Here is a 26,604-nt window from a genome sequence, read left to right on the forward strand (position 1 = left end):
TATCTTCTTGTGGCGTTGTCCAACTAGATCTCAGCCATGAAGCAGCCCAAGAGCGGAAGTAATCAACTAACAGCTTGTTTGTGGCGGAAGCCAACTGAATGGCGATGGTAACACTGGCACGAGTGGTTGGCTCAGTTGGCAACAATGGGCGAGTCTCGCTTGTTACTAGGCGTCAGAGACAAATGCACGCGATAGTGCTTGTTATTTCCCCCTTCCTGACAACCCACTGGGGTGACAAATGAAGGACCCTTATTCCGTGTAAGGTTACTATTCAACCGTTGGTCTTGACATGCTATCATATCTTTCAAGTGGAAAGAATTTTGGGAAGGCGTTGTCCTCTGAAATGCCAATTTCTGCATAATATACAAATATATTATAAGATTATATATCATCAGCACACAGACCATAATTTTAGAATTATTTTAAAAATTGATCAAAACTTTTACTGATACCTTAAAAAATAGGAGTGGATTTCACTATAAACCAGCTTTTATATGGACATTTTTCATGCTCACGTTTTACTTTCAGTCCGACGAATATTTTAATATCGACAATTTTGTTATTTGTGATTATAACACTTCAAATATAAGTTCACATCCTATAGTTTAAGTAGTGGTTTTTATTGTAAGGGCAAGACGATAGAGATAATGAAAACTGTTTAAATCTTATTTTAATGAACAAGACAATTAACCCAATACTACCCAACTAATAATACTCATATCCGTCAACATTTTATCCTCATAATAATTAAGCTCACTCCTTTTCTTTTGAACTTCAAGTTTAAATTATATAATTTTCAGCAAAAACTATTAGTTTACCAAAGATTATAACTAATTATTTTGAAATATTATTTTCTATGGTCTTCATAAATACTGAAAGTGTGAAACTAAGTTTGAATGTTTGAAGGTCAATCTTGACTAGCGAGATCACGCGCAATTATGAAAACATTCTTTGTGTTACTGAAACATCATGTTAATATAAAATTTTAAGTATGCAAAGTATGTTTTTATTTTCGTTTCTTCCTTTTTTATAATTTTTGCTACATATCTCAGCTGTGCAGTTGAATTATGATTTCCTAGAATTTTCCAATTTTTTCTAAGTTAGTTATGAAATTAGATATTTTTAGAATTACCCATTAGTGCTCAAGACTCTGTGAGCCACTTAATTTAACCATCCATTACACGCTGGCGTGAATCACGACTGAATAAAACGGATTTATTTTGCGACTGCCTGTCTCCTCTTTCTTATCTCTTTTGTTTCCAATAGTTTTTGCATTTCCTCTTATAAATTTTAATTTTGTTAAAATTTATAACTATTTATTGATTATTGGTACTTTTTTGTATGCATAACCTTGGCACTATGGTCCAGTTAAAACTACACCAAATATCAGTACGCCTAGAAAAATTTATAGCAAATAGTAGCACTGTACTCAAATAATAAGTAGATTACTTTTGTCTTACTTTGAAAAAATAAGCTTTGGTTGATAACATGTGTATCACCAAGGCGTGTTTGTTATATGGTCACGCACTAAATTTTGAATTTAGTTCAGTACTCAAGAAAAACAAAAACAGTATCAAGAAAAAAGAGCAATATTCAAGAATAAGAGAATGGTATTCAACGCTAACCTGTACTTAAGAAGAGAACTCTAGATTGGTACCCAAGTACATATTTAAAATTTAATAATATGAGAGAATTCAAAGCTTTTAATACTACGGGACTTTTGTTTTCAGTAGTTGCATAATTTTATGACACAGATAAAGTTTGGAATTTTAAATATAAAGATGTGGTAATGTAGTAAATATAACTCAGTACAATTTTATACGATAAATCGGTCATTGAAACAGTGCAAAGATTTAAGTTCCGAAAGAAGGTCTTCTAACAGATTACTTTAAAAAGTTCCACCACTAACTTAGTAATTCCCAAAAGTAATATTTTTCAAACAGCTACTCTTGCTAAATAATCATCTCAGAGTCGAGACATAAGTCGTCTCTGAAGTTTCCGTCAACTCGACAAAGACCACTCGGCAATCCTTGAGATGCCACTTGAATAACGATGTCGTTTATTTCAATGCTTCCCTTTCACGTGGTAAACAATCCACTTTTCTGTTTGTATCTTGAAAAGTCTCAAAGTTTGTTGAAGGGTTTACAAAATAATATTACTTGTTCCATTATTTTAGATTTTTAAGGTAACACTATGAATTTCCGTACCAAACTAAGCGCTAACTGATTCAAAATTAGAAAAACAAAATATTATGAAACATATTAGTTGCTTGTGTTTAAGAATCTGTAAACTAGTAAAACTATATTAATAGACTGCAAAGACGTAAAAAACACTATTTCAATTGGTGTCATATTTTTCAATAATATGATTTATAATGGAGACGTATAGTTTAGTAATGTGAACGTTCAGTCCGGAATCCCGGTTTAATCACTGACGCGTGTCACCTTGACCTCGCTTGACCCCTAATTAAAAATCAATTAATAGCAAAGTATCTACATTCCTGACCTTGTTATCTGTTATCAGGTTTTTTTTCACGAAATTGTGACTATCAATGCTCCACTGACCTCTTTGACCCTGCTCCCATATCAATGTTGTTTACATTTAGCTACGGAAAAAAGAAAATAGAAAAAAGAGAAATCAGCAGTGGGAGTGCGGCGATAGCAAAATGTAAACAAAAACATTGATATCAGAGAAGGGTCAAAGAGGCGAGTGGACCATTGATATTTACAGTTCTGGGAATAATTTGATAACAGATATCTCGCTGATAATTGATTTTTAATTAGAGGTTAAGTGGAGTCAAGGTGGCATGCGCCAGTGACGTCATGGGGATTCCGGGCTGAACATACTCTACTATACGTACCCATTATAATCATATTATTGAAAAATATGACACCGATTAAAATATTTGTTTACATCTTTGTAGTCTATTAATATAGTTTTACTAGCTTGTAGTATTCTTAAATACAAACAACTAATATGTTTCATAATATGTTAACTTTTCATATCGTATAATTTTCAAAAGAAATACAAAAAGCTCTTAATTTGAGCATTATAAAAAGTTTTAATTAGTTTTAAAATAAAACTTACACCCTGGTATAAAATTTTCAAAACAATTAGTTTTGCTAAATGCAGATTTGTATTTTTTACGAAGTAATATCACAAAAGTGCTGGAAAAAATTTTATTTCTGTCTATTTGTCTGTCAATGTTTATCCTGTACGATATCTCGAAAACAAGCTGATCTATAGACTTAAAATTTCTCACAAAGCTTTATTTCTATATAGAAAAACATTTTCCTAGATGATGGTGCTTGTCACTCCATGTGATTTGGCAAAGCGTTTTTCCATTGGTGAGGAACTCAGTGAAAACTTAGTGAGGAAAGGTTTACTTTTGAAACGGCTTTATATTTAATCAAGCCAACTACAGTTATTACAACACAAGAACTTATAACTTTAAATGAAACAAACGATTGCTGTGCACAAGCTGATGAGTGCTTATATTTTAAAGAACTTTTTAAAAAGCTTCATTTATTTCAACAACCGTGTAATTTTCATTAACTCACACCGTAACTTCAAAAACAGGTGCTGGTTTGGAGAGGCATCTCCATCGACATTTTTGGTATCGGGCTTTAGAGAATATAATTCAACATTATATATAGATATATTTTTAAATATAAGAATAAACTGTAATGCACATTTTAATGTAAATAAAAACACACTAATTTATAATTTAGTCGCATATTTTTATGTAATGTTATAAAAAAAGACATTCTAATTTTTCAATATTGATCCTTCTATTGACTTTATGGTTAAGTTTGATGAAAGAATGAAGTTTTTAATCACTATCCACACAAATTTGCTATGATTTCAAGGGCTCAAAGAACAAAATCTTTCAGAACAACAAATGAGAAATATCAATTTTGCCTTCATTGGTCAAGTTTATTCCAAAATATTTTATTGTAAATTATTCTGAGGATGTGGAAAACAAATATGATAAACTTCCAAGTATCTGAAATGTTTAAAACTATTTTACTTACTACATATATTTGATGAATGGAGAGGTTTCTTCCCCCTCCAGATTCACTAGCAGTGTCTTCCTACAGCTACAAGTGTACTTCTATTGGTCCAGTGTTGTGACGAGATCACAAACGCCATTGTGACAAACTCCAGTTAAACGTAACATGGTTAGTAGAGTTTGTCTTCTATAAAATTGCATTACAACCATCCTCACTGAATGTGACCTATTTTGGAAACAGCAAAACCATGTCGGTCAGACGGACTGGCGCCTCGCGGAAATAGATAAAAGAGAAAATCAACAATGGTGGGGGTGTAGCAATAGCAAAGTGTAAACAATAACACTGGTATCTGAGGAGGGTCAAAGAGGTCAGTGGACCATTGATATACAATTCTGGTAATAATTTGATTTAATATATCTCACTAATGTGATCTCTTATGATGATAACATACACATATACTACTACTATGTATATTTTTCTATCGTATAATTTTAACAAAGAAAAAAAGCTTTACAATTTGTGCATTTTAAAACTCTCAATTAATTTTAAAATAAAACTTATACATGTATGCAATTGTAAAAAGAACAGTTTTGCTAAATGCAGAGTTATTTTTTGCGAAGTTATATCACACAAGGACTGGGAAATTTTCATTTCTGTCTGTCTGTCTGTCTATCTGTCTCCTTTAAAACGAACAGATCTATAGACTTGAAATTTTGCATGAAGCTTTATTTCGATATAGACAATATTATGTTAGATGATGTCCACGAGAATTATCCGAGCGTTAGAAAACATTTTTACATCGGTCTTATAGGTAACCACGATAGCAACCACAATAGAGCAGAGTAAATTGATTTTTAACTAAACTAAATATTTATTTCAATATATTATATTTGGTGAGTAGTATAGAGTAAAAATACAAGTGTATATACTTTTATTGTTTAAACTCAGCTATAAAACCCAACTATATGATGGAAACTTTGAATTTAACATGTGGCAAGATATCTCGAGAAAAGTTTCATGTATAAACTTTACACTTAATTTCTATATAAACAGGAATTACTTCTATAATGGTTCTATGGAATTTGGCTAACCGTTATTAAAGCCTGTCACCCACTAAGCTGACACATTTTTCTTCTGTTTGCAGGAGGATGTAAACATTTCTTTTCTTCATGGTCATCTATCCACAGAATATCTTTAAAATGAAATGAAACTTTAAAAAATGTTCATCCAATCTCAGTGAAGCATGTTACGTTATACATGGTGTAGCGTAGTCCTGCCTTGTAGTACTCTAAAACTCTTAGTGTTAATACTGTACTTGCTGGACAGAGGCAGCTTCAAAGGTTATTTATAGTAAGCTTAGTATTTATTTCAGAAACGCTATTCCCTAGCTCACAAATTGTTATCTCACAGAGAGTATTGGGCTTGGATCGTTCATGTCACGAACTCTCCGCTTCTAAGCCTTTTCATAACGGAAAACGTTTTAAATAGTCAATATTTCTTGCAGTAAGTTTTTCAATCTATCATGTATTAAACTAAACATTTTGAATACAAGATTCAAACCATCCAATGCTTTATGAAAATGCTCGTAAGCACATATTCGTAAAGATTGGCAGCCATCATACGAGCTACCCAGCAAGTAAATTTTCTTTCCTCCCCAATTTTCTTAAAAAACATCACGTTGTTGATATTAATAAGTGTTGTTTAATTTAGGACATTTAGGAGCCCCTAGGAGGGTTAACTACATTTCAGTTGAATCTTCACTTGGTACAAGAAATCAATGTCACTTTTGTCTGGTCAAGCACAATGAGGATTTCCTCTGTGTTTTGCCCTAAGTGAAAAAACTTGTTGGTAGGTAACTACAGATTTCTTTGGGCTTTGAAGGGTATAACTTTGGATATTGCCTCCTTAAACATATCAGGGTAATTTTCAGTTATGTTTGCTATCTGTTTATCATTTTACATGTAAACAAACCTCTCACTTTGTTACAGTAACCTTCAACAGGAAAATAAAACACATTTTTTGTTACTGAGCATAAAATCGATTTTGTGGATTGGTTGTTAGCGTTTTATTCAAAGTTTCTAACGTTCTAACGTGGGGGATAGTCGGGAGGGTTTAGAAGTGACCTACATCATGTAACAACTGTCTCTCATTTGCTGTGGAAATTACATTTTCCATCTCAACCAGTTCCGTTCCATATCTTCAAAGCCCTGGATGAATCGAAATTTCCTAGACAACTAATTTAACAAATTAGCTATGTTTACATCAATAGTTACTCATCAAGAAAATTTTATAAATTCTATTAATTAATATCATGTACTGAAACATTAATTAATTAAAAGAATTCGGGAGATGTAATTCTTTATTTTTGTGTCATTATACGTAAGTGAATTTTTATTTCCAAAGGTGTGCATGTTAGATTTTGTATAACCTATTTTCTTTGCTGGACCCATGTGTTTTGGGTCACCAAGCTCTTTCGTTCTTATTTTCAAAATTAGCTTTATTCGCCCCTTCAAGAAATACTGGACGTATGTTGATGACGTCAATGTTAAAGAACAGATCATATATGCATGCTGTGTACACAAGTCAAAAAATAGTTTCATCATAGATAAATATAAACACCAACGGTGTATTCGTGAAAGTCGTGTGTTTGAATCACTCAAACTCATATCGTATGCTGTTAAACTAATCTCCACCGTATTCACACTGTATATTGTATTTAGATAGCAGTCTGTATTTATATTTGTTAGTTATGTAATTCAGGATTCATAATTATAAAACCTACGGGACTTAAATAAACCAACTAATACTTATTCATAAGTACCAGTAGAAATTTAATAAAGAAGCATAAACCTTAAAAATGGGGCAGATTATTGTGGAGTTAATGTTAATTAGTAAACTTTGCCAAGGTAAACACTGTGCGGGCCCAAGCTTTTAGCCCGTCATCCCGAGTTATATGCTCCGCTCTGCGGTCAACTGTTAAATACCAGAACTGGGTGAAATTTAATAATGTTGAATATGAGTTAACACCGATTAATTATTTATTCCAAACATTACAATAAGGGTTTCACAATAATCGAATAATTACAAACGACTTGCATCATAGTAGTTTTATATGTACTTTATCATAATCTTGCATAACTGAAACACCAATAAAAATATTAATTTTATCTGGAATAATACTAAAAATTGTAATGCCCAACAAGTTAGAGGGGTAGGGTACGATAAGCGGACCCGGTTTTTTATATCGAAGAATGTAATCATCGATACCTAATATTCGCATCTCAAATCCTAGACTATCAATCGATATAAAGTATCTATAGTTCTCAATAACAATCATAGGTTTTAAATTAAAATATGAATCTAATTTTCTATATCGATGGTTATGATTAAGTAATATCGTTTGCCAATTTCGATATAAAAAACCGGGTCCGCTTATCGTACCCTGCCCAGTTAGAGATCTCCACCATATTATATCAAGTCATCCACCTTATTATTTAATAAACTTCTAAATAATAGCACTAACGAATTTATATGTCAAGACTTTAAATAAAACTAAAATAATATATGATTTATAAAGAAAGCAGAGCTTAAATTCTGTACGGAAAATGGCGTTGGCAATGGACTGAAGTAAACTAATCCGTATATTGAGTAATTCCAAACGTTGCTTTAACTCATTTCAACAGTTAATTTAACACCAGAGATATCTTGATGACAGACAGACACAACGTGTGGAAAATAAATTGTTATATCCTCCTGTGGGCAAAAGAGAAATTGTATCGGCCCACTGATTTGTAGGTTTCAATGACTCTCAGCCCAATTCTAAGGTTAGACATGCACCATTACAGAACTCATACTTCAAATTTATAGAAAAACTCAAATTCTCTAATTACAATATTCCTTAAACTATCTTAAAATATGATATATTTGATTCTTTCTTGAGGTTTTTTTCCATAAACAGAGTTTAAACAATTATACACACCAAGTCACCGACAGATTATATATATATATATATATATATATATATATATATATATATTTGTGGTGTAATGGTAGCACATTCACCGAGCAAGTGAAGATCCGGGTTCGAGTCCCTGTGGAGCAAGTACTTTTTGTGATTCAATGATTTATTGAAAAAATTAAATTCAGCTATTGCCATTTATACAAATTTAATTAAATGTAAATAAAAGTTGTTTGACAGGTATTTGGTCTTCCGGTCATGTGTTACTTTGGTTTTTTAAACGCATATGTGACAGATACGGCCAAATACAAAATCATTGAATCGTAAAAAGTATGGGCATTGTGGTGTAATGGTAGCACATTCACCTGGCAAGTGAAAGATCCTGGTTCGAGTCCCAGCGGAGCAAGTACTACTTGTGATTCAATGATTAACTTCGGCTATTGCCATTTATACAAATTTAATTAAATATATATATATTTATTTATTTATTTATAATCTGTCTAGATTGTCCTGTCTAGATACGTTAGGTCAAAGGCCAATGACTTTACCTATCCTAACATAAAACCTAAAAAATAGAAATAAAAACTGTAATTACTCCGTAATTACTCTAATTATGTATAAATGATATCAGTTTAGATGTATGAAACAATGTGCAACGCTTTTAGAAAGGTAAAAGTTACAATATCTACCTTTTTGGATTTTAGTTTAATGTATTTAATATTAATTTCATGTATTCGAAAGTCATCCACATCCGGTATTAGCTGTTATAACACATGAACAAAAGGTGCCCTGAGCGCTGCTAATGTAATACTTGACAAAGTGTACTAATGAGGTTCTGTCATAGTACGACACAACATTGTGTGTTATATGCAGTGAATTGTTTGTTATATTAACATAGTCTGTTAATGGTAGTGAGTTATTGTTACAATTATAACAGTTTTATTTGTTTTTACAGCATACATGCTGCGATACAATCTTATATGTTTTTTCTACCTGAACGCAAAGTATTTATCAGATAACATTATAATACACGTTAAGTTAACCCCCGATTTAGTGAAAATTGCTTTTGTACTTTACAAAAGTTCTTGAAAAATCATTAAAGTCATTTACTATCTTCGAGATCTGCAGATATCTAGTGTTAACATAATGTAACTTAAGACATTAGTGACGTAGGAGCGTGATAACAGTTAAATTTATCTCAAGCAAGACTTTTTAATCCATTATTTCATAAATAATAATTCCTGGGTTCTTTGATTTAGGATTTAAAATCCAAAATAATGGTATTTTAAATAATCACTCTCATTTCATATTCCAGTGTGTATTAATTAATACGCATAGTATAAATTAGTTACACTGATAATTTGCACACCATTTTGAATTAACAGTCAATTATAATTATACTACTACCATTCATAAGACTAATTGATGATCAGTTTTGAGGCATTATTTATACCCTGTTTACCAAGAACTCCTACATTACTTAGTAGAGTTCTTCCACAGCTACTAAACCGAAAAACAATGGTAAATAGGATTTCAGAAGAAGACGAAATGATATTTTTAGCTTCTTTCGATTCGGAGTGCGACGGAAGGAAATGCAGAGACGTAGATAAATTGTCCAATACCTAACTTTAGGATAGCTTAAAATAATATATTTAAAAAAATAAGTATGGATGGTGTTAAAACCAAACATTATTACGTTTCCGCTAAAATAGTTTACATAGTATAATACTGTACACACTACATAAATAAATGTTATTGTGATTCCATTATATTTATTGATAAGTTTTGTTCATATTTTGGTCTAAAAAGTGTCTAAATAATATTGGATGTGACGTAAACATATTGTACAGTGAATTATTTGCAAGCACTGAGAACTTCAGACTAGTTGTGAAAATCAATCATGTATGAATAGCATTTCGGTTAATAGCATAAGGCCTATCATGGTGATTCTAGGAATTCTTTATTTTTTAGGAGTAATATATATATATATAATATATATATATATATATAAAATCCAATAAATTTATGAGAAATATACTTCCAAGAGTAGTGGGTTATGGTTCAATACTTGCAGACATAATATGGAGACATAATAAGAGAATCAGTTTGATGAGAAAGTTTCGGAAAAAAATGTCGTATAATGAGACCAAATAGATTGTACGGATTTGTGATTGAGTTGTGATTCGTTATGATTCCGGTTGTTGGTGAAGTAGTAATTATTCTAACCATTACTTATGAGAAAGTCTAAAGAAGTGTTTCTGTTTATGATAGAGTTCTACATAGTTTCTCCGATGAAGGTCATTTTTATATCTGTTGTGGGGTGGCATGAGCTTTGTAATAGCTAGAGAAATGAGAACGCGACTGGAATTTATTTCAGTCCACGCATACATGTGCTTCTATAATCATTGATAAAGTTCATGAGCATTTCATAACCTCAAAGTTTTATGTCATGAACATATTCTGAAATACGACACCCTGAAGTAGCAGTACTTTCTGTAGTTTTTGAGTTGGAAAAGAGGTATCTTGTCCTAAGAAATATGGTTTGCCTCGTTGACGTTAGTTTCTATGTGATATCCCTGTGATTTGCCATATGGATCATATCCAGGAGCAAGAAGTCAAGGAAGAGTGTTGAGGAAAGATATACCAAAACTGATGATGCAGACCTTGGTATAGAAACTCCTTGTGTGGTGGTCAAAGCCAAGGGTAGTTATTTTCTGTATCCATGGTTAACAGACCGCCACACATGAGGTTCACTTCGATGATGTATTTCTCTTACATTCTCCCTTTGGGGGCCTAGCAATGGATGTAAACTTTGTAATACGTTTAAGTGATTTTAATATTCATTTAATGTCGAAATCTTGTAATTTATCTAAGGTTTTATGCTAAATCTTAAAGGGGTCAAATACAATACAAGTTATCAGAGTACAATGGAGTTAACGAGAGTGACTACAATATCAGCCATCTTCTAGGACTATGCCTTTGTGGAAAAGTCGGCTGAAATAGAAAGGGCTGGTGTCATCAATGAAACAAGTATTTTGGGCCATAGAGGAGTACAAATAACGAACCACAAGTTGATTTATTGTTCAGTTAAATGTGATTAGAAAAATAAACATATGCATAGTATGAGTACTTACTTTGCATACTTACTACCTTTCGAAGTTGAATAAATAACGTTTTGTAGCTGTTGTCATTCAAACAGACTGGGACTGGGATGGAGGAAGTCGAAAATATTTTGCACTTTACCACAAAGAATATTAAAAATGTATTTGATGAACAAGCTTCTTTAGTTTTCAAGTTAGTGATAAAGAATAAGCCACCCAGGACTAAAATAATAGTGACATTATTTTAAGGACAAAATTAAAGTGAATGACATACAAAATACTAGAAAAGCAGGGCTGATAAATATTGGGACAATTAGTATGGAAGGCAAAGAAATTATATTTTCTAGTAACCACAAAGATTTCTGGACTTGCCTTAAACAGTGATATGTTGAGGGACAGTCTACCAGAAAGAATGTAACTTATTATATAGATTTAAACGAGATAAATACATTTTTACACAGATAGACAGTGCTAATGATGCTAGTAATGAAAATATTGGATATTTGAACGTGAATGATGATCTTCAATTATACGGAATCTGTTATAAACTTCATGCGGTCACTATTGCTGATGTTAGACCATCAATTAACGAAATAAAATCGAGAACAGCAGGATTCGATGAAATATCAATACACATGATTAATGGCATGAGTCCCTATGCTTTATGTGCCATTGCACATTTAGTAATCGACTCTCTGACTAAAGCTTTTCCTCAGAGGTGGAAGGAAAGTATAATGTGCCTACCTAAGGTGCCTACTTTTCACAGCGTTAGCCAATTTAGACCCATTTCAATACTGACTACAGTTTTAAAAACTTCCGGAAAAAATAGTCACTCTTCTTATGATCAAATACATGATTGACAAAAATATTCCTCAAAAAACACTATCTGCCTTTAGATAAAACAACAGTACGTGTCGTGTTCTAAAAAATCTATTTTGTGATCTCATTGATACTAAGAACAGCTGAAATAATAGTTTAGTTATCATGTTATAATATTCGCAGGCTTTCGACATAGAGTTTAACAAGATGTTATTGGCTAGCATTTACTTTTGTGGTTTTGGTGAAATCGCTATTTGATACTTAGTGCAATTTGATCTACCTCTGTAGTTAGGTAGGTGTACATTAGGAATTTTGTCTTGGTCCTGTATTATTTATTTTGTACGCTTCTGACTTTCTTACGTTTATTAAACAATGCGGGGCCCATATGTATGCTGAAAATTGCCAGTTGCAATACTCCTATGATCGTAGCTCAGTTTGTGAGGTCATCACCCATTTTAATTCTGACCTTTAAAATATCAGTAAATGGTCTTTAGAAAATCTCCTTTGCGTCATCCCACAAAACCTTGTACAGGCATTGAAAAGCAGGGAGAGGTTTTGGCAGTGTGAGATCGAAATGAATCAAAATGATAGAAGTTTTACTAAATAGCAACCATAAATTCTCTGATCATTGCTATTCAGTCACTCATGCTATTCAGTGTGCTCTTGGTAGAATGAGAGGCCTGACCAAATCTAGAAATCTGTTGCGGAATTCTATAATCTATACTCTTGTCTTCGATTATCTTTTTGGTTTTTTTCCATTTCTACTCTTTTCTACTCGTTTACGGTAATAGCATCTCGTGGGCTGACATGAATTTTATTCAGAAACTTCAAAACTATGCTATAACTTTCATTGTTAATTTGAGGCAATTCGATCACTTATCCCCCTTTCGAGAACGATCAATTTGCTGCCAATGGAATACGTTTGCAGGCTATTTACGTCCTTCATGGTTCCCAAGGTCTTACGACACAAGAAACAACAGCACCTAAACGTGTTGCTGTTGTTGTTCCGGGAGTAGGTCTCACAGCATAGCACTTTCCATAGCAATATTTTTAAGTCAGGCTTAATGTCGGGAGGAGGATCTCTTCAAACGTTGGCCCTAAATTGTAAATTGTCGACTACCCACTAGCCTCAATGCTTAATAATGAATAGCATAATGCTTTTTTAAAGAATTTGTAAATACTGATAACATAGTTAAGCTGTCTGTTTATTCGGACTTAAGCTGCATGCGGACTTTGTTATTCGAATTTAAAATGAGGAACTAGATTTTAATTTATTAATTTAGCCTATATTTTAGTTAAGAATGTATAATCATATTTTAATTTGTTATTCAGTGTTTAGTATTATTTTAAGGCCACCGATGGTTTAAATCGTTCTGAAAAGCAGGAAATGACTGTGAAACCCTTGCAAATATAGCATTATTATTTATTTTACTTCATTATTTTGATTTGTAAGCCGAAAGAAATTTCTTCTGGGACTGTGAGAAATGATAATATGTGGCCATGAGGATTCTAATAGATATTACGAATTGCATAATCAGTTAATTAAATATTATGATAAACCTACGGTATGTATTTTGGATGTATACGCTAATGCTCTCTTGATCGCAATGTGTTCACTCAGCTTCTTACGTAAACAATGAGCGTTCTCTAGTAATATTAAATTATTCCAACGATATTATGAATTAATCTCATGAAATGGTCTCGTTACTGAATAAACAGCACACGCTAGGGTGACAGTTTGCGGAATTGTCAATGGTTAATTGTAACTAAACAATTAATTATAGAATTTTCTGATGTAATTGTCATTTTATTCATGTCTAGGAAGTGAGAGATACAGATTAAAGTTCGAGAGTAACTGTGAATTTTTTAAGTGTGAATTAGTTTGGATTCTCATTGGGTGTTTACAGTATAATTAAACTATTGTTTAGTTCACTATATATATACCTAAGCCAATATAACATTTTTGTCATCTTAAACCAAACACATGTGCTTACCTTATATTACTTCAATGCTCTCTTAAGTAAAGCTGCACATTTAAGGTAATACTACATTTTATAATTTGTCCTTACCATTATGTGTAGATACGTTATACGAAATATTCCTTTCTATTTGTTTAAAATTATAAATTTTGTAAATCATAATGTTACAACAGCACAAGCATTATGCTTACTAAAACTAACTATGATCTATCTCATTCATGTGAAACCACATATGGTTGTAAATTATCAAAAATATAGTTGAGGAAATTTCCTGTGGCATAGTATTTGGTATAGACTAGTTGAAATTCTGTTCTGCCTTAATACACCATGTTTGTTTGGTGCTTTTCATTTAAAAATTAAACTCATTGGTATAGTATTTAACACCTCACTCAAAAACCTAATATATACAAGCATATTTTGAAATATAATAACTTTCGCTGTTTTCTTAAGGTCTACATAGTTATAAACATTTTTCAAACTATATTTTTAAACTATAAAAATCTACATACTAATTTAATAATATTTATAGATTTAAAAAGCAGACAACTTTGATCTCATACCACACTTATGTGCATTTCATCACATTTGAATAATATTATTTAGTTGTTAAATTCAATTGTATTTAATATATTTGGGAAAACATTTAAATTAAATTATGTAGGTTAAACCTTAAATTATAATCTAATGTTAACCTACCATTTCAAATATCTCCTTAAGAGTAAGGGCTGAAATAATTTGGATTGATAAGCAAACCTTAAGTATAGATGACACGTTATAATTGCGAATATCTATGCAAATTTGTAGAAAATAACTCGTTCCTCTCGAACAGATTCAATTTAAATTTGAATCGAAAATAAAGACTAGACATGCCATAATTTATCACCTTTTTATATATAAATTATTTTTATCGTGTAAGCAATTCATAAAATAATGGTGTAAACCACCGATAAATTCATTATGTAATATGCATTCCTTCTTTTGCATCTTGAAGGGTTGTAAGTTATAAACTAATACTGAGTAACATAATCAATATATTAGATATAAAGGACTCTGACATGACACACCACGTCATATAACAATAAACTCTCCACTACATCTCTCCATCAGTAACTTTCCTTTATCGACAAGAAAAGACAGTTTAAAAATTAATGGGCTGTGAACCACTTTTATCAGATGGAGCTATCGTTTTAAACCCACTGGTCTGAAGCTGAAATTATGTTTCAATCTAACACGCATATTCTTATAATATCTATTACATACATATATAAAAGGTGATTTCGTGACTGACTGATTGATTGATTAATTGACTGACTAATTATTCATCCACGATTTCAAACTCGATCAGAGTTAAAGTTAAAAACGGAACTACTCACCAAATTAAATTGGGGAAGAAACTTTGCAGCCCTAATATCCCTTGAGGTCACGACTCATTTAGCCAGACGGTCGTGGTCGTAAACAGCTCCTTAAAACTTTTGAAAACTGTCAACCTAACTTAAGTTTTTTATATTAAACTTTACATGTTTTTTATTATGTTTTCAAGGCTAAGGCCTATGCCCACTTGGTTAAAGTTTTATGTCATAGCATTTATATAAATGCTTTGTATTCTTTTCATAAAAGAAAACTCTTCATAAAATTATAATTTTTTCAATACTTTTTTCTGTTGTCAAGTAGATAAACTTATTTCCTGTAATCTTCATTTATTGTGATCGTTAGCAAAGCCTAATATTCGAGGGGCTGGAAAAAATTCTTTTTTTTACTGTGTCTCTCCGCGCGATATCATAAGTGAAAAACTTTGCTTGAAGCTTCATTTCTATACAAGGGTCATTATGATACAGGTCATTCAATGAGATTTGGCTGAACGTCTGTAAACATTTTTACATTTTTCTAAAAAAGTAACCATGATGGCGACGACAAAATAAAAAGTTTGTATAAATCAGTTCAATTATACGACATTTTAATACGTTACATATTAATACATGACAACTACCCCAAAACATACCAGTACATAGTCTCTTGACGACTTAGTGAGTAGAAACTGCTGTGCAACCTAATTACCAAAGAATAAACAAATTTTTAATTAATTTGAGCTTACTAATGACAATGTAACATTTAGTATTTTGTGGATTGGTTGGCAAGTCTTTCGTTAGGTTCTATTGGATCTTTCAATACTAATGCGAGCTGATCTACAGTAGAACGTCGATGATTCGGACGTCAAAACTCCGGATCGTCAATAATCCGGATTTGTATCTAGCAACAATTAAAACATCGTACCATTTGCCCTTGCACTATGTTCCTTAGCGTTAAGCGGACGATGGCGAAAAGGCGCGTAGCGAGGAGCCGGGGAGTGGCCGTGGAAGGAGCCAAACCACTACTGCTGTTCAAAAACCTATTACACATTTTTTATAGCTCAAATAGTGTTTGATGTTTTGCTGTAAACATGTTGCTACTAACAAATTACAATACAGTATTTGAACATAAGATATGTTTTTGATTAATTTCACCTCCAAACTCTTTACTGTGTAAGGAAAAATATAAAAGTTTAAAATTTTTGTGTACTTAAATAGTGTATACTGTCCTTTTTAAGGTAATTTCGATAATCCGGATAATTTGATAATCCGGATGGGGTCCGGTCCCAATTAATCCGGATTATTGATGTTCTACTGTATTCTCATAACATATAGTACAGGGAAAAAACAATATAGTTTTTCAAAATAAAGAAATTTGTTTAGCTGTTATGTTATGAAATGTACGTAACAGCTACAAACAACCGTTATCTATGTGTAAAACTGATACATTTAGTAATATGAAATCATTGATAACGATTTTGGAAGATTTAGATACAAAAGATAACGACTAAGTTAATGTTTAATTATAGCACATAATGCAACACTCTACCTTTCTATTCAAATTATACAACAAAATTGTGTGTATTGATATTTAAATGCTGACTTTCTTTAACTATAATTTCAATTGTAGGCATTTATCAAGAAGAAACCACTGGTTTTAGTGAACATTTTGGCGATATATCTACTGTAAATGAGTTCTTACACTTGACACATCCGTTTCTGTAGCAGTTAATGCTACGGTGTGTCATTAAAATGAAATGAATGTATCAGAACTCGAGTGAACTTTAAGCAATAAAAAACACATAGTACGTGTAAAATTCGCTAAGGTCAGGCTTTCTAGGTTACGAGCAACCATAAAACTACTGAGAGGAAATCCTGGCACTCCCCTGAGTGAATTGTTACTTGTAGTTGATTTCATCAGAATTGGAAATATTTTGGAGCTCAAAGATTATAGAAGATTTGGTGAACCCTGAATATTTTGACTATGGCAATTGTAAGGTCTTATAGTGAAAATAGCTAAAAAAACAGCTAAATTATATAAACAACATTATCTATCTACTCGATATTTCGAGATTTGGCTCAACATTATTAAGGCACAATTATTAAATAACTCAATAAATTGGGACAATTGCTCTTTTGTCTGTCCGTAGATATAATATTCTTTGGTGAATAACCATATGTCTCAATAATGAAATAAGCTATACACTTAAAATTGTGTATGAAACGTCAGCAAAGTCTGTTACTTGACAATTGGTGTATTTTACATCTATCTTTAAAGTTAGGGTTTTATTTTTCCTCTTTTTCTATGGCAATCATTTTGTTGATTGAAATTGTTTCCAAACAACATTTCTTTTTTCAAATTAAAATTCACTGAAGAATAATAACCCGTAAAATTTTATTTGTGAATACAAGGGGTAGGGGGTTGAAATATACGTTTGTGTGGACGATCATACCATCTTAAACTACCGTAAAATAACTTTTTAGCTCTAACGCATGTATTTAACGTTTGAGAAGTATCATCAAGTACCTTCATCCTGTACGCGAGAGGTCACTTGAAGGTAATCAGCTCATACTTACTTTTTTACTAATTATTTTCCTTTAGTAGCAAATCATCTTAAACATCTGTAACTAAAAGGTTTTTCATTTTGGGCGGGTAGTTGTTGGCAGCCTGTGGCGGCCATGCTGTTGGTGTCATCTGTTTCATTAGTGTTTTGTTGTTCAGTGAATGCTGCCATTTCATGGCAAGTTATTTCATCATGACAAGTTACACGATTGAGCAGCACGTTCAGATGATTAAACTTTATTATCAAAATGAGTGTTCACTACTTAAAACGTTACCTGCGTTGCGACCATTTTACGGCAGACGCGGAGGCCCTTCAATGTCAACTCTTCAACGTCTGGTAGCTCAATTCGAGAAGACCGGTTCGGTAAACAACCCGTACACCCAGACGTCAAAGGAACAGCACTATCGAGAACTTCGCCGCTGTCCGTGAAAGTGTGCAGAGGAACCCGAGGCAGTCAATTCCTCGCCGTGCACAAGAACTCGGCCTTTCGCAAAATTTCAACTTTGGTGAATTTTGCATCTGGATTTATGCCTGCACCCGTACAAAATACAACTGACCTAGGAGCTCAAAGTTTATGACCATAGACAACGCCGTTTGTTCACCGAGTGGTCTTTGGTGTGTTTGGAAGAGGACCCTAACTTCGGCCGAAAAATTATCTTCAGCGACGAAGTACATTTCTGGATGAATGGTTAACATAGGTTAACAAGCATAATTGCCGTATTTGAGACAACGCCAAGCCACATGAAGTTCACCAGGTTCACAGGGGCTATGTTTATAGGGCTACAATATTGGCACTAATATTTCTCTAATTTTAAAATTATTTATTGAATAATCTTGTTATAAAATAACTATCATACCACTCACTCTTTATGAATAAAACCTTACGTTTCTATCAATTAGTGTTTACATTTTTTAATAAAAATATAAAAAGAAAGCCTATATTATAATTACCTGGGTACATTCAGATCTGCCCTCAATCATTAATAAACATTTTATGAAAGCTGTAAATAATTACAGATGAAAGTGTTGAGAAGATAGGAGTGTAGAAGAAAAGAAGAGTTTTCTTTCACAACGTGGCAAAGGTGAAACCACATTGAAAGCCGCCGCAATCGACATTGCAGTCCTCATCTTGACTTTGACATTGACTTAAAAAGTTCTTTGGAGAGAACTCAAAGAGTGATTACACTTTTTCAGTGAATATTCAATGGCTGAAACATTTTACTCTTTCAAAAATCAATATTGATGGTCCTATTTGTTTTAAATTAAATTCACTATTAGAAATCATGAATGATGCAATTAATGCTTAATAAATTATATTCGTCTCAAAATTTTTTATCTAAGCTGGTTTCTTTTATGTGTTTAATAAATATATTTACTAAATAAATATATATCTACTGCGATTTAAAACCCACGTTTAGAGGAATAAAAAGTAATTTACGTTCATTGTAATTAGTGTTTTCCATCCAAAGTAAGAAACCAAGTACACTAATGACACAGGGAATTTTTTGGCTTTTTCTATGTTACTGAATGATTTTAAAGATATTACAATGATAAATGTTAATTTAAACCTTCATAATGCCCTTTGTGTAAAACTATCAGTTACCTCTGATGCTCACACGCAATATTGTAGGCCAATGTTGAGTTTGCCTTGTTGCATCTAGCAAAAAGTGTAGATGTATGACTATTTTAAATTACTCCGGTCTTACAATTTTTTGTTCCATAGTTGATTTTGTCTTGTTTCCCGGTCAAGTATATATAATTGTATATATAATGTCTATATGAATTCATAGTGTTCTTTGTAAATGATTTTAATATTATTTACTACACAAAGATAAACATTTTCAGACGAACTACCTAAACGTGTGTCTGTAAGCTATTAAGCTTGAAAGATGTTTTCTTCTCAAACGAATGTTTAGAACTATGGAGTTGATGACGAATATACATCAAAAGTACAAAACCTACTGTCACTTGTGACTAAAACAGCACAGACGATGGTTAATTGTGAGCTTTGAGAAGGACAGTTGCAAGAAATGTGTGAGGGCTGTTACTGGAACCGACAAGGACAAGTCTTCCTGGCCTATCTTATTCCTTTTCTTATACTAAGTGAGGTTTTCAGTTACTAATACTATTTTTTCAGTCCTCATGGGTCAGGACCTATTTTACATTTAAAAAACTCAAAGTGGTAATGTTTTACTGCCTAATGTATTTGTAAAACATTAAAAGAAAGAAAGTGAAAGCTCAGCGGTTTAAAAGAAAGTTAAGCAATTCCGAAATTTATTTCAAAAGTTTAACACAGTGCCAGCTTATTTAATGAAACGTAATAAAGCTGTAAGAGTCATGACAAATCTAATTCACATGCTAATTGTAGGATATGATGTAAAGAAGGAATACAACATACAGTGCTATTCATAGGCCAATAACAACAAATAACAGCCTACGGAATAATGTAACCAATTGTACGCGACGAATTTCCAGCGCTTAATTTGATCGTTCAAATCCTTTAATCACCATTGTAAATTCTATGCAATCAACCATTTCCAAGGTCAATGATCCTAAAGCACGGTGGACCAACCGAGTTTCTCGGCTGAACTGGAGCTAAACTCAAGATTCACCATTCCCACAATGGCTACGTTACTTGTAGAAAACTCACTTGTTGCACCATGTTTTGGGTCGTCTCTAAACCGTAGTGCACTCATTGTGGACCTAATGAGACAATGAGAACACATCTTCACCTAGATTACATTATATTTTTAGTCTACGTGTCTCTAATTTCGAAACTATGCAGAGAGATCGTTTTGAATTTCTTAGCCACTGATATATTTTTAGATCTCTTCAGACGAACGTGACTCCAGATTCCAGGAGTGAAGTTTGTGACAGTGGCAGATTCCAGACGCTGCACTAAGAGTCAGATGAACTGGAGACTACACTTAAAATTCACATTAATTTGATTGTTGTATCCCATTCAAATAAATTACGGCTTTAAGACACACTGTTCATTTCAAATCGATCAGTCATCAAAATACAAACTTAAGAAACTTGCCGACTAATAGTCATTATATTATTTTTCAGTCTTAATTTTATTATTCTTATATCACGTATAGAACTACACATTACAATAACAGTACATCCATGTTGGTTTTTATCTTGAGTTGAGCCTTATTCTTGATTTCATGAAGAGTTTACACATATTAAATTTTAATTTTAGGAGGGAGAGGCGGAGGGTTGCGCTGATAAGAGAGAGTGACATTGTGCCTATTAGAAATTCTTATCATACCTTACACGTATCATATGTTACTCTATCACTGCCAGCTAAAGAGAACAAATTCGGAAATAGTATTGAGGATACTGTATAATTGTTATTATATGCAATAAGGTGAATGCATATTATTACCCATTTTATATTGACAAATACTGTTACATTTTTATATAGGCCTGTACAACTAAACTCTTAGTAGAAAGTAAGATATAGTTGTGTTCCTTACATTGATACTTACGTAATAATCCTATCCTATTCTATCCTACTCTCCGCTATCATATTTATCCCTTTTCTCAATATTATGGTTGAATGTTAAAGCGAGTAATTTGTATATTATGTTTTACTCCACATGTCTGCTAATGTTGTATCTAACAAAAAAACACCAACACAGGAATCAATAAATTAATCAATAATAAAAATTCACACTCTGCACTACAAAATCCACATTTTAGGTCGTAAATATTTTATATCTTGTTGCATAATGCAAGGGGAGTGCACATAACAATTCTAGCATAACAGTATCAATAAATTGTGTTTATATTAAAAACTTACACATTGGCAAATATAATTTACATACATACACGATTGAACTATCTAACCAACATTGGCCAAACTAAGCTTTTGATGATTATGTAACAAATTACCGGGAAGAAATCAAGATATATGAGACTTCAGGGAATTTTTATATGTTATTGGGTATTTAAATAATTACTAATATTGAATGTAGGCTGAATATAATGTTATACAAATGTATACCGCATATTTCACGGTATTATCCAATTTTACATTTTAAACACAACGTCAAAACAATGCTAGGACAAGGTAAATATTATTATATTATTGTCCAATATTGTGTCATTACATCTCTAGTGCACCAGGATATTCATATAATGTCATGTAAGTGTTTTATTTAGTTATCCTTGTTCTACTTAGCCAATCTGGCTGCTCTAGTGCCCCTCTCTGCTCTTGTAACATAAACTAAGTGCTATATTGAACCATTCTGCTCAACTAAGCCTCTCTATCTACCCTAGTCAGTTAATCTGTTCTTGTTATACAAACTTAAGCTCCTTCGAGTCAATTTACATGTTCTCTTGAGGCATCTGCTTCCTATGCAGCTATCACACTTACGCTGAGATTAAAGTTCGTTCATTGGGTCATGATAAAAATACATGAATATTATGTCATCTATATCGCTCTCTATTCATGGAAGTTTTAAATATTGTTACAAAATAATAGTGTTAATGGCTACAACAAAAGAAGAAAACTTGAATAAAGGAGACAAGCCTTGGGTCATTAACATTAATGACCCCACATTTAGCCAGGGATTAACACGGCAATAACAGTCGCTATTTACACAGGGAGTTTCATTAACAATACTGTGTTCCTCAGAACAAAGGTATTAACTTACCAATATATTATCAGTTAAAAGTATGTTTTTCTGTTTATTTTTAACTACATGTTATTAAATTACGTACATTAGTTTACATGATTTAGCATGTTATTTGTACTTAACCTGTATTTTGTTACTTTAATATTTTGAAACTGAATTACATCATTTTGATCGCTATAAGCCACAAGTTCCTTATGACACAACATTCAAGACGGCGACCAGTAGAGCTGGTTAATAAAAGTCACTATAGCGGTCGGATGAATATACGTAGCTACTCGGCAAGATAAGGTAACTGTTGGCAAACTATAAATATATAGAATATGAATTTTCAGTTTATGGCTCTTCGTAATATTTCTTCAGTAGAGTATTCATTATTATTGAATGTTCGTTCTTTTAACGACCATGAGTGTGGACCTAAGAGATCATCTTTTATCGTGTTGTAAGATATCTCGAGAAAGATTTCATACGTACGCTTAGTGCTTTACATTTTGCATTAAACTGTATCTCTACATAGATAATAGACTGTGTTCTATGATAGAGCATATCCAATGTGGAATTTGGCTGGACGTAATGTTTGTGAAAGTTTCTTTACTGTATGATAGTCTGTCCGTCTACTGACCACAGGACTTTTTTTCAAGACCTCAGCGAAGCGTGATTTGACTATTTAATAATGTCAATATCTGAGATAACATTCACTCTTATTCATTATTATCAAGGTTTCGCATCTCTCATCCATCACACTCATGGCCCGTGTCCATATTCGTCATAAAAATAAGCATTTGCTTTAGTTAACGCTTTAGTCTTCTCTGCTCTTTAGGTAGATAAACGTATAAGTATATCTGTGAACTTAAGGTTGAATATCCTGTTTATATCGAATAAGTATTCTTTACGATCTTGAAAGTTTTTTCCTTAGCTGCCAGTTATCTATTGAGAAAATCATGGATCATTGTCATGTAACAACTGTTTAGAGCTTATAAAAACTCTTTCTTTATTCCCAATTTTTTATAGCATGGACCTCCTGTTTAAAATTTTAATACATACGGTAAGATAAACAAGTAAATATAAAAAAGTCGTGTCTCTAGGATATCTCAGGATAATTAGCCCAAAGGCAAAGATTTCGTAGCTGCCTGTGAATTTGTGCAGCGATTTTTAATACTAACTCAAACTGTGGGTACAGGCTCTCTGCCGATTACGGCAGGGACTGTACGTCGCATTGGGATGCGAGACAGACTATACTCCTCCGAGAGCAGTCAGTCCCGCACCCCGCATCGACATAAGCGGGTTGACAATTCCAGTACAGTACTTTGTTTGGTGTTTATTGTTTTTTATCTAAGTGTTATTTATATTTGGTGACGATTTGTGTTTTTAAGTAGTGAGTATTATTATATTTACCTTAACTGATATGTAACAGTTTTTAACTTCCAAGGGCGAGCAAATAATTGAACTAATAGCAGGAAATGAAATTTTGTTCAATGCAACATACCCAGATATTAAGAATGTGTTGAAAAGAGATATGTTATCTATAAAACATTGCTCCAAAAATGCCAATTATTCCTGCAACATCAGAGCACAAAACTTACATGAGAACACGGTTGATGACCCGAATTGGCAACCGGAAGTTGATGGAAGTTTCCGCTAGTGACAAGTGTTTTTATTATTAACGCTTAAAAAACATTCCTTCTCACGATCAGTAAATACATTACTTGTCTTTTGTCGCAGACGAAATTTAAAAAAATCTTTAAAATCTTTGGTGGGAAAACTCAAAAATACATCACACACACTTCCTCCTCTTACACTTGCTTAGCGCAGGCATTGTAACATACACCACCGAGATCAATGATTCTACTGTATTACACTGGAACTCGGTCATCTGCCTTGTACTTAAATGTTGCATCTAGGAATCGCTCTAGGGCCTGGGAATGTCGCATGGCATATCAAATCGGCAGCTAGGAGTCTAACAGATCGCAATTGATTGGTTTGTTACATCAGCTGTCAGCATGAGATAGACCTCAACATAATCAGATACCTGCCAGAAGGCTTGTCAGTATGGTTTAGAAGCACATTTGACTGGTTCTTGAGATGACAGATTTTGTACTAAATCAAATAACGTCGAGATTGGAATTTAAGTAGTTAGTATTATTATATTGAAATTTTGATATTCAATGCAACATACCCAGATATTAATGTGTTGAAAAGAGATTGTTATCTAATACAGGAAATGAAATTTTAATGCAACATTATTCCTGCAGATATTAAGCACAAGACTTACATGAATGCAAAACACGGTTGATGAGCACAAGACTTACATGAGAATTGGCAACCGGAGAAGTTGATGGAAGTTTTCCGCTAGTGACAAGTGTTTTATTATTAAACGCTTAAAAAAACATTCCTTCTCACGATCAGTAAATACATTACTTGTCTTTTGTCGCAGACGAAATTTAAAAAAATCTTTAAAATCTTTGGTGGGAAAAACTCAAAAAACACATCACACACATCCCTCCTCTTACACTTGCTTAGCGCAGGCATTGTAAACATACACCACCGAGATCAATGAGTCTACTGTATTAAACTGGAACTCGGTCCATTGCCTTGTACTTAAATGTTGCATCTAGGAATCGCTCTAGGGCCTGGGAATGTCGCATGGCATATCAAATCGGCAGCTAGGAGTCTGACAGATCGCAATTGATTGGTTTGTTACATCAGCTGTCAGCATGAGACCTCAAGATCAGAAACCGCCAGAACCTTGAATCAGAAACCTGTTTATGGTTTAGAAGCCACATTTGACTGGTTCTTGAGATGACAGATTTTGTACTAAATCAAATAACGTCGAGATTGGAATTAAAGTAGTATATATATTGTATGTATATTGTATATATTATATCAAAAGAATATTTCAGGGAAATAAACAATGTATTTAGACATTACAAACTGCAATATCAAAGTCAACTTTTTGCAAAGTTTTTTTAAAGGATTTAGAAATATTTGAACAATAATAGATTTATCACAAATTTATAAATCTATCCAAAAGGCAACACATCCTGAGCATTTCGTTTAAGAAACAAATAGAAAGAAAACGAGCTCAGAGAATTAATGAATCGTTTTATTGGTTAGATAGTAAAATAAAGAGTAAATCTGGCACGGAGAATAATTAGTGAATTTTCTTCACAGGCTAAATACAAAATAAAGAGTAAATTTGGCTCGAGGATTAGTGAATTGTTTGATACGTTAGAAAATAAAGTGAAGAAAATATCTGTTTCGAGTACCTTGGATAGTGGAGGTTAATTAATTACATTATTGTAACTTAAAAGAAAAACAAAGGATGTAAAAGAGACGTGGGTGGAAATTTGCCACAGAAGATTGACAGAAAAAATGAATTGAATAAAGAAATGAGGCCACTCACCGAAGTCACCCTTCATAGGTGACACGCACCACACCGCACGGCTGGGGACGTCGCATCTTCCTGACGGGCTCCCAAAGGGTCGGCACTTAGGTAGACGGGCAGTAGGAATCACATATAAGCGTACGACACAGTTAACAGCAATACACACTGACTTCGGTGGGGAAACAAGTGGTTATGCGGGAATTTACATCTATCGTGGGCAAAAGAAAAACTCCACAAAGTCTAAAGCGTTACAAGGGGGTTCTCGAAAATACTATCATCTTAAGTTTGTGAAAATCACATAGTAGACACTTCTCACTGAATAAAATTTTGGAACGGAGTACGGCCAAGATAGTGATGGTTGAGGGATGGAGGGAGAAAGAGAGGGGAGAGAGAGAGAGAGACCCAACCACACACGGAGTTACATTTTGGAAGACTGCTGGCCAGGGCAGTGCACAAGGGATGACACGTGATGAAAGTCAGGTACCAGAACGATACATTTCTCGGCCAATGAAGAGCAAGCACCTGATTTTAGCACCTGCGTTTGAAAGGGAATACAAATACAAACCAAATCAATCTCAACTATTACTTTTTTATACTAATGAAGCAATGAGCTGTAAATATCAAACGCATCCATGGAGAAAATAAATCTGTTTAGTAATTAATATAACATATCGTCATTAACGGGTAGTATTTAAATTAGATAACTTCAAGTTTAATTAATACAGTATTTTCAAGAGAGGTGCTAGTACATTACGACGAAGTGAGGCAAAGGAGAAATTCAATATGAAGAGACAGG

Source organism: Homalodisca vitripennis, chromosome 5 (assembly GCF_021130785.1).
Source record: "Homalodisca vitripennis isolate AUS2020 chromosome 5, UT_GWSS_2.1, whole genome shotgun sequence".
In the NCBI taxonomy this organism is placed as follows: domain Eukaryota; kingdom Metazoa; phylum Arthropoda; class Insecta; order Hemiptera; family Cicadellidae; genus Homalodisca; species Homalodisca vitripennis.